Here is an 8,737-nt window from a genome sequence, read left to right as displayed (position 1 = left end):
CAACTCAAGCCAGCCAAACCTGCCCTGAAGGCATTTGGAGAAAAAAAATTAAATAGCCATTTAACTTTCTTTTTAAATTATATTTAGTACAAGGGTCTCACTACACAGACCAGACTCGTAGTGATCCTCCTGTTTTCAGCCTCCCAAGTGCTGGGATTACAGGTGCGCGCCACTAAGCCCAGTCTCAGTCACTGTCTCAGTGTACCCCAGGGACGGGCCCAGCACAGCTCTCGGGGGATCAAGCCCCGGCCACTGAGCTCTGCCTAAGCATGTGCTTTAATCTGCTGAGCCATCTGGTTGGCCCTAATTATACATATAAAATGTATTCCCAGCTTTTTTTTTTTTTTTTGGTGGAACCAAGGATTGAATTTAGGCCCTTGCACTTGCCAGGGAAGCGCTTATTCTACTGAGCCATCTCCCTGGCCCCCTGTTTCTTATTTGGTTGAGGAATTAAGCAGAGGGCCAGAGCTGAACTATATGGGGCAAAAAGAGAGGCTTTTTGAAGGGGATATGGGAGAGAGAAAGCAAATTAAACAAATTGAAGATGAAGAATAGACACAGCCAATGGTGAATTACATTACATTTTGTTGTACAGTGAGCAACATGAGTTGTTATTCACCCTATTCACCATTTTTCACCCTTAAGTCTTCTTCTAACACAACTTGAAAGAAAAACTTTTTCCATGATGCATAGTAAGTTGGATTTGTCTTTTTTTTTTCTTTTTGCGGAACTGAGTATTAAACTCAGGCCTTTGCGCTTGCCAGGGAAGTGCTTATTCCACTGAGCCATCTCCCTGGCCCCTGGATTTGTCTTGAAGGATATAACAGTGTGCTAAGTGGAGCTTCAAGGGGATCACTCCCCAAGAGAGATGTTTCATATCTAGGACCAGCAAGTGTTTCGAGATAAAATGCAAGCCCCACTTGTCTGACACATTAAATCTTCACCACAAGCAAATCCAAGAGGATGGTTGCTAGATGCTGAACTTCAACACAAAAAGCTCATTTGAACCACAGGGACCACTCCTATATTCTCCTTGGTCTTATTACATGCAACCAACTCTACATGTACACTTTTTTTTTGGTACCAAGACTCAAACTCAGGACCTTGAGCTTGCCAGGAAAGGTACTATGCCACTGAGCTATCTCCCTGAACCTACGTTCCCCTTTTGAACTAAACTATTTTCTAGATTATCCAAAATGTGTAACACTTTATTGAGTGCTCACAGTGAGCTTAAATCTAAGCTAAATACATTATGCAGTTAACTCTTTTAATCCTTATAACCACTTCATGTATTATCTCCATTTTGCTGATGGAGAAGCTACAGAATGGAATGTAAAAGCGATTCATCAGGGTCCCACAACTAGTACTAGATGGTGAAACCAAGATGCAAACCCAGGTGGTCTCTGAAGCCCATCACCTTGACTAATCTGCTCTGCTATTCTCCCATCTTCTCTTTCTCTGGAATGGGAATAAGTGCAGATTACTCTTCAGTCATCTCAGTTGCTAAATTCATACTCCTAACAAACCCATGTCATCAAATATTGTCAAGTGATGTTGAACTTCAAATAATTTATCAGATTCATAGTTGAACACTGCTCTTAAAGTTGTATCTTATTTTTTTTAATCAGATAAAATGTTCACCCTATACTGTATAGAGTGGAGTTAGAGCAGAAAGTGGTGGTTAATCTTAAACATTTTTTAACTTCTTCATTGATCTCATGACCTCACAACAGAAAGAAACCTCTGTTGACTTAAATATACTTGTCTTTTAAGTTTTATATTTGGGAGGCTGGGAAGATAGCTCAGTAGAATAAGCACTTGCCTGGCAAGTGCAAGGGCCTGAGTTCAATCCCTGGTCCCGCAAAAGTAAATAAATAAAAATAAAATGTTATATATATTTAAATATAAATTAATGAATTTCTTATTTCATATCCACAAACATAAGGGGCTTGCGTTTTCAGAGGCTAGCATTTTAAAACTCCAGTGATAGGAACAATGTTCAATGCATCCTTTCTCATTGTCCATGTTTATGCTTCAGTCTTTTTCCCTGAGGCAGATTTTTATTTTCTGAGTAACATCACAAGTGGGGAGTAGCAAGTGAAGTAATGCCTTACTTTATGCTCTATTGTGTTGAAATTCACAGATAGAAGCATCCATTAGAGAACAGAGGACAGCTCTTTACTGCTACATCAGCACTGGGAAAGGCTAAGAAGTCCCTGACAGCAACTGCGTTAACAAGTCTATTTAATGCAAATAACTATTTTGTATGCAAAGCTTTTCTGAGAGATGGGTTTATGTCTTCATGAACTTTAAAAACTATCAAAAAATAAAAATCTTGCGACATTTATTTTTATAATATATTGAAACAAAAGTTCAATATGTCATTTTAGTTTTATTTTCATTGTGCTGTTAAAATAAATTGTTAATTATTATTGACCCATTTGTGTCTTGAATAGCCTTTCCCTTTCTTATTTCTAGGGTTTTTTTCCCCTCTTATACCAAAATACCTATTTTATAAGAAACTACTTTATATTCCTATGGAAAAACTAAAGCTATTCTATTAGTAAAAAATGGAATTGGGGGAAGAGAGAATCCTCAAGCCCTATTCCTGGCAAGTAAGACTGCACTAGGTAAAATTGTAGACTAGTTAAATATCTGCCTCTCCTTTTTTCTTTTGACTTCTTAGCTCTATGCTCCTTGTACTATCTGCCCCTCTCAGGGAGAGATCTGATGAACTAATTATGTATAAATGATTAATGATGCAAGGTGCAAAATGATGTTACACTTTGGTATACATAATAACATTGATCACAGGGAATTTGTATCAAGTGTTTTTTTTTTTTTTTTTTTTCCACTCCACTGCCCTCCCTTCAACCCTGCTTCCTCTCCCTATTTACAAAAGTCTTTTTTCCATTTTCTTCCTTTTCTCCTTTCCCTTCTTTTTCCCCTGTCCTCTTCCTAGTTCCTAGTTCCCCTTCTCATTTGAACATTTTCTTGGAGTTTTCCAAATCTATTATACATTTTTTTTTCTATTATACATTTTGGTCCTTATTTATCCTTCTGGTTTCTCACACCAGACAAACCATGTGATATTTGAGCTTGTGTGTGCAATTTGTTTCATTTAAGAGTATGGTCTCAAAGTGCATCTATTTACTTGTATTTCTAAGTAAATATAAGTCTCCAGCTTTTCCTTTATGGCAGAGTAGTGCCTCATTGTATAAAAAAAACCCCACATCGAATTTGGATGCTTGTTACAGTGCAGTAATGGGAGTTTGTTAGGATTCTTTAGGTGTGTAGTGTAGTGGTTGGTCATTGCCTTAAAGCAGTCTCTTGAAGTCAGGAGCACTGAAGCAGTCCGGCTTTTTAAAGGGCTTAACAAGCACTTTATTGCAATTATTCATTTTGATAAAGTTTATTATCTTAGGCATTAATCATTTCTAAAGGATCCCCAAATCATCACTTGGTGAAATTATGAAATTATAAAATGACATTTCTGAGAAATGTTTAGATCCAGTGAACCATAGTAGGTTTATGGGAGTGATTTCAAGGTAGCCAAATGAACTCTTTTGTTTTGAATGTGGTGGAGTCAGGAGATCGTAGATGCCTAGTTCCATGTAAACACTATTGTAAACCTATCTTGCCTATTGTGTGGACACCAAAAGACCAGTGAGCCGGTTTATTTTCAGAGGTCTAGGAAAATTGTATCCAGGTAGATGTACAGAATTGATCTAAAAGTGATTGGCAGTAATATTTTAGAATAATTTCAAGAATTACTGAGTGTTTTAAATGTGCCCTGAAATGTTGGCATGTCATTTCAGCATTTCCATTTGACTTGCTTTTGTAATACTTCAGCACAAAAAGGATTGAGATGTGTGACTCCTTTGATTGGAAAAAAAAAAAAAAAGTATAATTTGGTCTTTTTTAATGTCCTTCCTCTTGCAACACTGGGGATGAGTTATGTTGGTATAGCTGTTAATTTAGGATATTTGAAAGTGTTGAACAGATCACAAGAAATTAAGTGAACTTGGAAATTTAAAAATTAAAACATCTTGGGCTGGTGAGATGGCTCAGTGGTCTAAAGCACCTACTTAGAACAAGCTAAGATAAGCAAAGCACAGGGACCGCAGTTCAATCCCCCAGCATCATATGCCAGCCAGCCCCGACACCTGGTGGGTTGAACTGGCCACACACACACAAATAAATAAATATTTTAAAAAAAATTAAAACATCTCTCCACCCAAAAGCCCCCACATCTTCTTTATCCAAAGAAAAATGTCCATGATTAATGGACATTTGGGTTGTTTTCCAAGATTTACCTATTATGAACTGTGCTGCTATAAACATGGGTTTATATATAACATATATATCACTGTTATATGATTTTTTTTTCAGAAAGATATCAAAGGAAATAAATGGGTCAAATGGAATCTCTTTTAGTTTTTTGAGATATCTCCACACTGATTTCTGCAGTGCTTGCACCAGTCTACACCCCGCCGAGAGTGGAGAAGGGTTCCTTTTCCCCTACAACCCTGCCACCGTTTGTTATTGGTTGATTTCTTAAAAATAGCCATTCTTTCTGGGGTGAGATGGAATCTCAGTGTTGTTTTATGTTGAATCTCTTGAATGTCCAGTGATGGTGAACTTTTTTTTTGTCTATTTATTTGCTGTTTCTATTTCTTCATTGGTAGACAGGGGTCAGTTACTTTGGATAGTGATCAGGGATGGCCTAGAGAAGTGACAGGCTTAAATGATGAAAAGAGATACACAGCAAAGATTTGAAAAAGAGTATCTGCAGGCAGTTTAATCAGATCGTGAGAGTAGCCTTCAGGAACTAGCTTGATACCTCAGCATTTTTTAGTTTAAAGGTTAAAAAGTCGAATTGATGTATACCATATGCACACGTGGGGGGAGGGTTGGGGTATAATCAATACCCAGATGAGGTAGGCCTCATAGGTCCCAGAAAGCGGAGTGAATGTTATTTTAAGGCCAAGGATATCCTGAAGGATTCTGAGGGAAGAAGTGACAGCCTCTGATTTACCTTTCCAAAACATCTTTCCGTGTCAGGCTAACCTTCAGTACGTTTCTCCTCCGGAAACGACTGTTCTGACAGTCCAGGAAGGAAAGAAACACTCCCCTCCCCCATCCCCGCCGCCCCCAGCGACCCTCCCAGCCAGCTTTTGCCTTGTGACTAAAATGACACGGGTCGAGGTCCCTAATACTCTATCATTGCTTCACCAGCCCTTCAGCCCCCCTCTTAGATGACTCCAGTAGTGCTTGCAGACTCTGGGGACCACAGATCACTTTTGGGTGTTGCGCAGCCGCCTCCCGCTAGTTTAAGGAACAAGGTTCAGTCAGACTACGTTTAACGCCCTGGGGCAGTGACAAACCTAGGATTCCATAGCTGTCGAAATAGAGAGACTTCTCAGAAAGAGAGGCCTCCCCATCCAACCCCGCCCGTGCAGTATAGTCCACAGGTGAAGGCTGCCAACGAGGGGGGCGGCGCCGCGCTTCCGAGGCGAGACGGACTACACTTTCCATTGGACTCTGCACGCGGATCCCTCCGCCCTAGCTCCCGCCATCTCTTTCCGTTCTTCGCTCCCTCCCGTGGGGCACTCGTTGCCCACCAGGGGCCAAAGCCAGATCCTATTACAGTCCGAGATTCATCCCCTTATCACACTTCTAGAGAGGGGCAACTAACTGCTTCGGAGAAGAGACGTACTTTTTTTCTTAGTAGAAAAGCGGAAGCAGACGCTCAAAGCGATGCACACTCTGCTAAGCCAATTTTCGCGCGCTTTGTCGCGGGTGGTTGTGGGTAGAGCGCCTGGGAGGGAGAAAGGAACTCCGGCTGTAGTGCGCCGCCCGCAGGGATGTTCGAGGACGCGCCCCACGCAGAAGGGGCGGCGGTGGTCGTCGCCGCCGGGGAGGCGCTGCAGGCCCTGTGCCAGGAGCTGAACCTGGACGAGGGGAGCGCAACCGAAGCTCTGGACGACTTCACAGCCATCCGCGGCAGCTACAGCCTAGAGGTGAGCGGCGCAGGTGGGCGGCCAGACCAGACCCTCGCCGGGCCCCACCCCCGCCCCGCCCCTTCCCCAGCCTATGGGGGTGGTGGGAGTTTCCCCACTGACCAGGGTCGCGGCGCAGCCTTGCGCCCGGGAATGCGGATCGTGGGGTGGGTGTAGATCAGCCAGCCCGCCCCCTTCTTTTGAGGCGGGAAACCAAAGCCCAGAAAAGGAGAAGTTTGTCCGAAGCCCCACTCCACTCAGGGATCCCCCAGACTAGGCTTCCAGAGCAGACTTCCCTGCACCCCAGACGTCATGATACCCCCGTTAAATCGATAAAAACAAATATAATGTTGAAAACCAAAACGCGTGCCAAGACACCCCTCCTAGCTCAGTCTCTGGTGTGTATCGTCAGAGTCCTGTTTGAATAAGTTCTATGATCCCCGTTCTGCGCCAAAGAAGTAATGTAATGCCCGAGGTCACACGGTTAAGGAGAGGGCGCCACTCCTCTCTGATTTACTCGGTGCAGGGTCAGTTCACGATGCAGTGGTCTGAGCTAAGTCAGTATCCATACAGAATTTACCTCAGCTTCTCTTATCAGTTCATCATTTTGAAGCACAGAACAGTGTCTGGGTTTTAATAAAATAAAGATCTGGTACCGGAGATTGACCTTAGGACCTTGCGCTTGCCAGGCAGTTACTTATTCTACTCAGCTATCTCCCCGGCCCTAAAGATCATTTTATAAAGGTTTTCTAATAAAAGTTAGTAGATTTTCCCAGTCGTTCTGCTGTTTTATCTTCACCACAACTCTGTGAACATGTCAGGGCGGTATTACACCTATTTTCCAGGTAGAATATCAAGGTTCAGAGGATCATTTTAATGTAGAAACCTACACAAGAATAGATGTAGTGTAAAGATAGAATTGCGATGGAATATACAGTGGACCGCCATATCTTCAAGTTCAGCTTAAAAATAATTGGGAAAAGGGGGCCTGCTCCTTAGCTCAGTTCTTTAAGTGGCTGCTTCAGCAAAGCAGTCAGGCTCAGGTTGCTGTGGTTCGATCCCCACAACTCAAGCCAGCCAAACCTGCCCTGAAGGCATTCAGACCAAAAAAAAAAATAATAATTGGGGAAAAAACGTATCTCTAAGCATGTACAGACTTGTTATTTTGTAAATGATGTAGTCTATTGACATAGCATTTGCATTGCATTAAATGTTGTACTTTGCCATTTTGTATCAGGAATTTGAAACATCCCTGGATTTTCTTACCCCCTATGTCCCAAACCTGTCAGGGAAAACTGAGACACCCCTGTATCTCAGTATATTGCTCCAATGACCTTATGTTTGGAGGCTTTCATGAACCAAGAGGCTGGACTAACTATATATAGGGTGTTCCTCTATATTGTTTAATGAAGTAATTACTGGGTTTGAAGACAGAGTTGGAAGTTAGGATTAACTATGTAGGTCTATATATGAGAAAAAGTACCTCAGAAAGACTTGCATGTCTCCAGGATAGAACTTAGGAGATGATAAAGCACAGTAATCTTCCTCTGAAGGTGACATGACTGGAAAGCTGAGAAAAATAAGAAAGGGTGGTTGTGAATTAATGGCCTCTCAGTTGAAAACAGATTGATCTCTTCCTAGTAGGAATGGAACCCAGGGAGTGCTGAGCTACATCCCTGCTTTTTATTTTTTATTTTTTATTTTTTGAAACAAGGTCTTCCTGTGTAGCCCAGGACTGGGCTCACACTCATCCTCCTGCCTCAGTCTCTGGAGTGCTGAGATCAGTTATGTGCCATGAGCCTAACTATTCAACCTGTTTTTATTTTTATTTTGAGACAAGATTTCATTAAATTGCTCAAGCTGGGGTCAAACTCAATTTTTCTGCTTCAGACTCCCAAGTAGTTGGGATTACAAGCATGTGATATCCCAAGGCTTCATTTGCTTTCTGATTGAATAAACATTTACTAAGTGCAAACTATGACCAAGGCATTCAAGTAGATGTCTGTTTCAGATTCCTGAATATGACATGTTTGTTTTTAGTTGTGTTTTCTGCATGTCATTTGCTCTGTGTGGAACATGGAGCATGGAACCTTTCCCTCATAACTCCAGGAGAGGCTGAAGATCTAAATTTCTGGTTAGGCAGAGTTGATGAGGAACCTAAATGTTTGCTTTAGAAAGCATAGATGTGTGAATCAAAGTTTTGCAAGTGTGTGTTTGCAAAAGCCACTTACAGTACACATTTTTATATCTCTTCTGCTTTCTGAAAATTTCTTTCTAGTCTCTCCTCCCCTCTAATCTACTCAATAAGACCCTGCTTACATTTTCCCCTCATTTTTGCTGATGTGACACTTGAATCTTCTTTGTAAAGCTACCCTGACCTCCAATGAGATGCAGTTAATGCATTGTATTCACCCACAGCACTTTATCTTCAGTTTTTCTTAGCCTATATCTCACCAGTTACAATAGTTTCTATTACTCTTCTGTAGCTCTACTCTTGGAGTTCTATGAGGTGAGAAAGTTTGTATTTCCAAGGTCTAGCATCTAGTTTAGGAACTAGAATAAATGATGTAGTTTACTCTTAGGAAAAAATGCATATATTTTTTCTACTGGAGTTTACATGTAAGAGTCTATATCCAAATACTCTTTTTTTTTCAAAGTTTTATTGATAAACAGATAGCAATGAGACAGTTTCAAATCAAATCGGAAGTACAGTTTCAACAAATAATACACTGCAT

General features: G+C 41.3%; 1 protein-coding gene across 1 annotated transcript in view; it reads left to right on the top strand.

Annotated features, from left to right (window-relative positions):
• Positions 1-5,811: 5,811 nt before the first annotated feature.
• Rbl1 (RB transcriptional corepressor like 1) overlaps positions 5,812-8,737 on the top strand; it is a 106,381-nt gene continuing 103,455 nt past the window's right edge. The window contains exon 1 of the mRNA XM_023714855.1: positions 5,812-6,023. The gene's annotated coding sequence lies outside the window, so the exon portion shown is untranslated. The remainder of the gene's footprint in view (positions 6,024-8,737) is intronic.

This window comes from Octodon degus, unplaced genomic scaffold (assembly GCF_000260255.1).
Source record: "Octodon degus isolate 3935 unplaced genomic scaffold, OctDeg1.0 scaffold00037, whole genome shotgun sequence".
NCBI lineage: Eukaryota > Metazoa > Chordata > Mammalia > Rodentia > Octodontidae > Octodon > Octodon degus.
The sequence above is the reverse complement of the archived record's forward strand: the minus strand, read 5'-3'. Positions and strand labels throughout refer to the sequence as shown.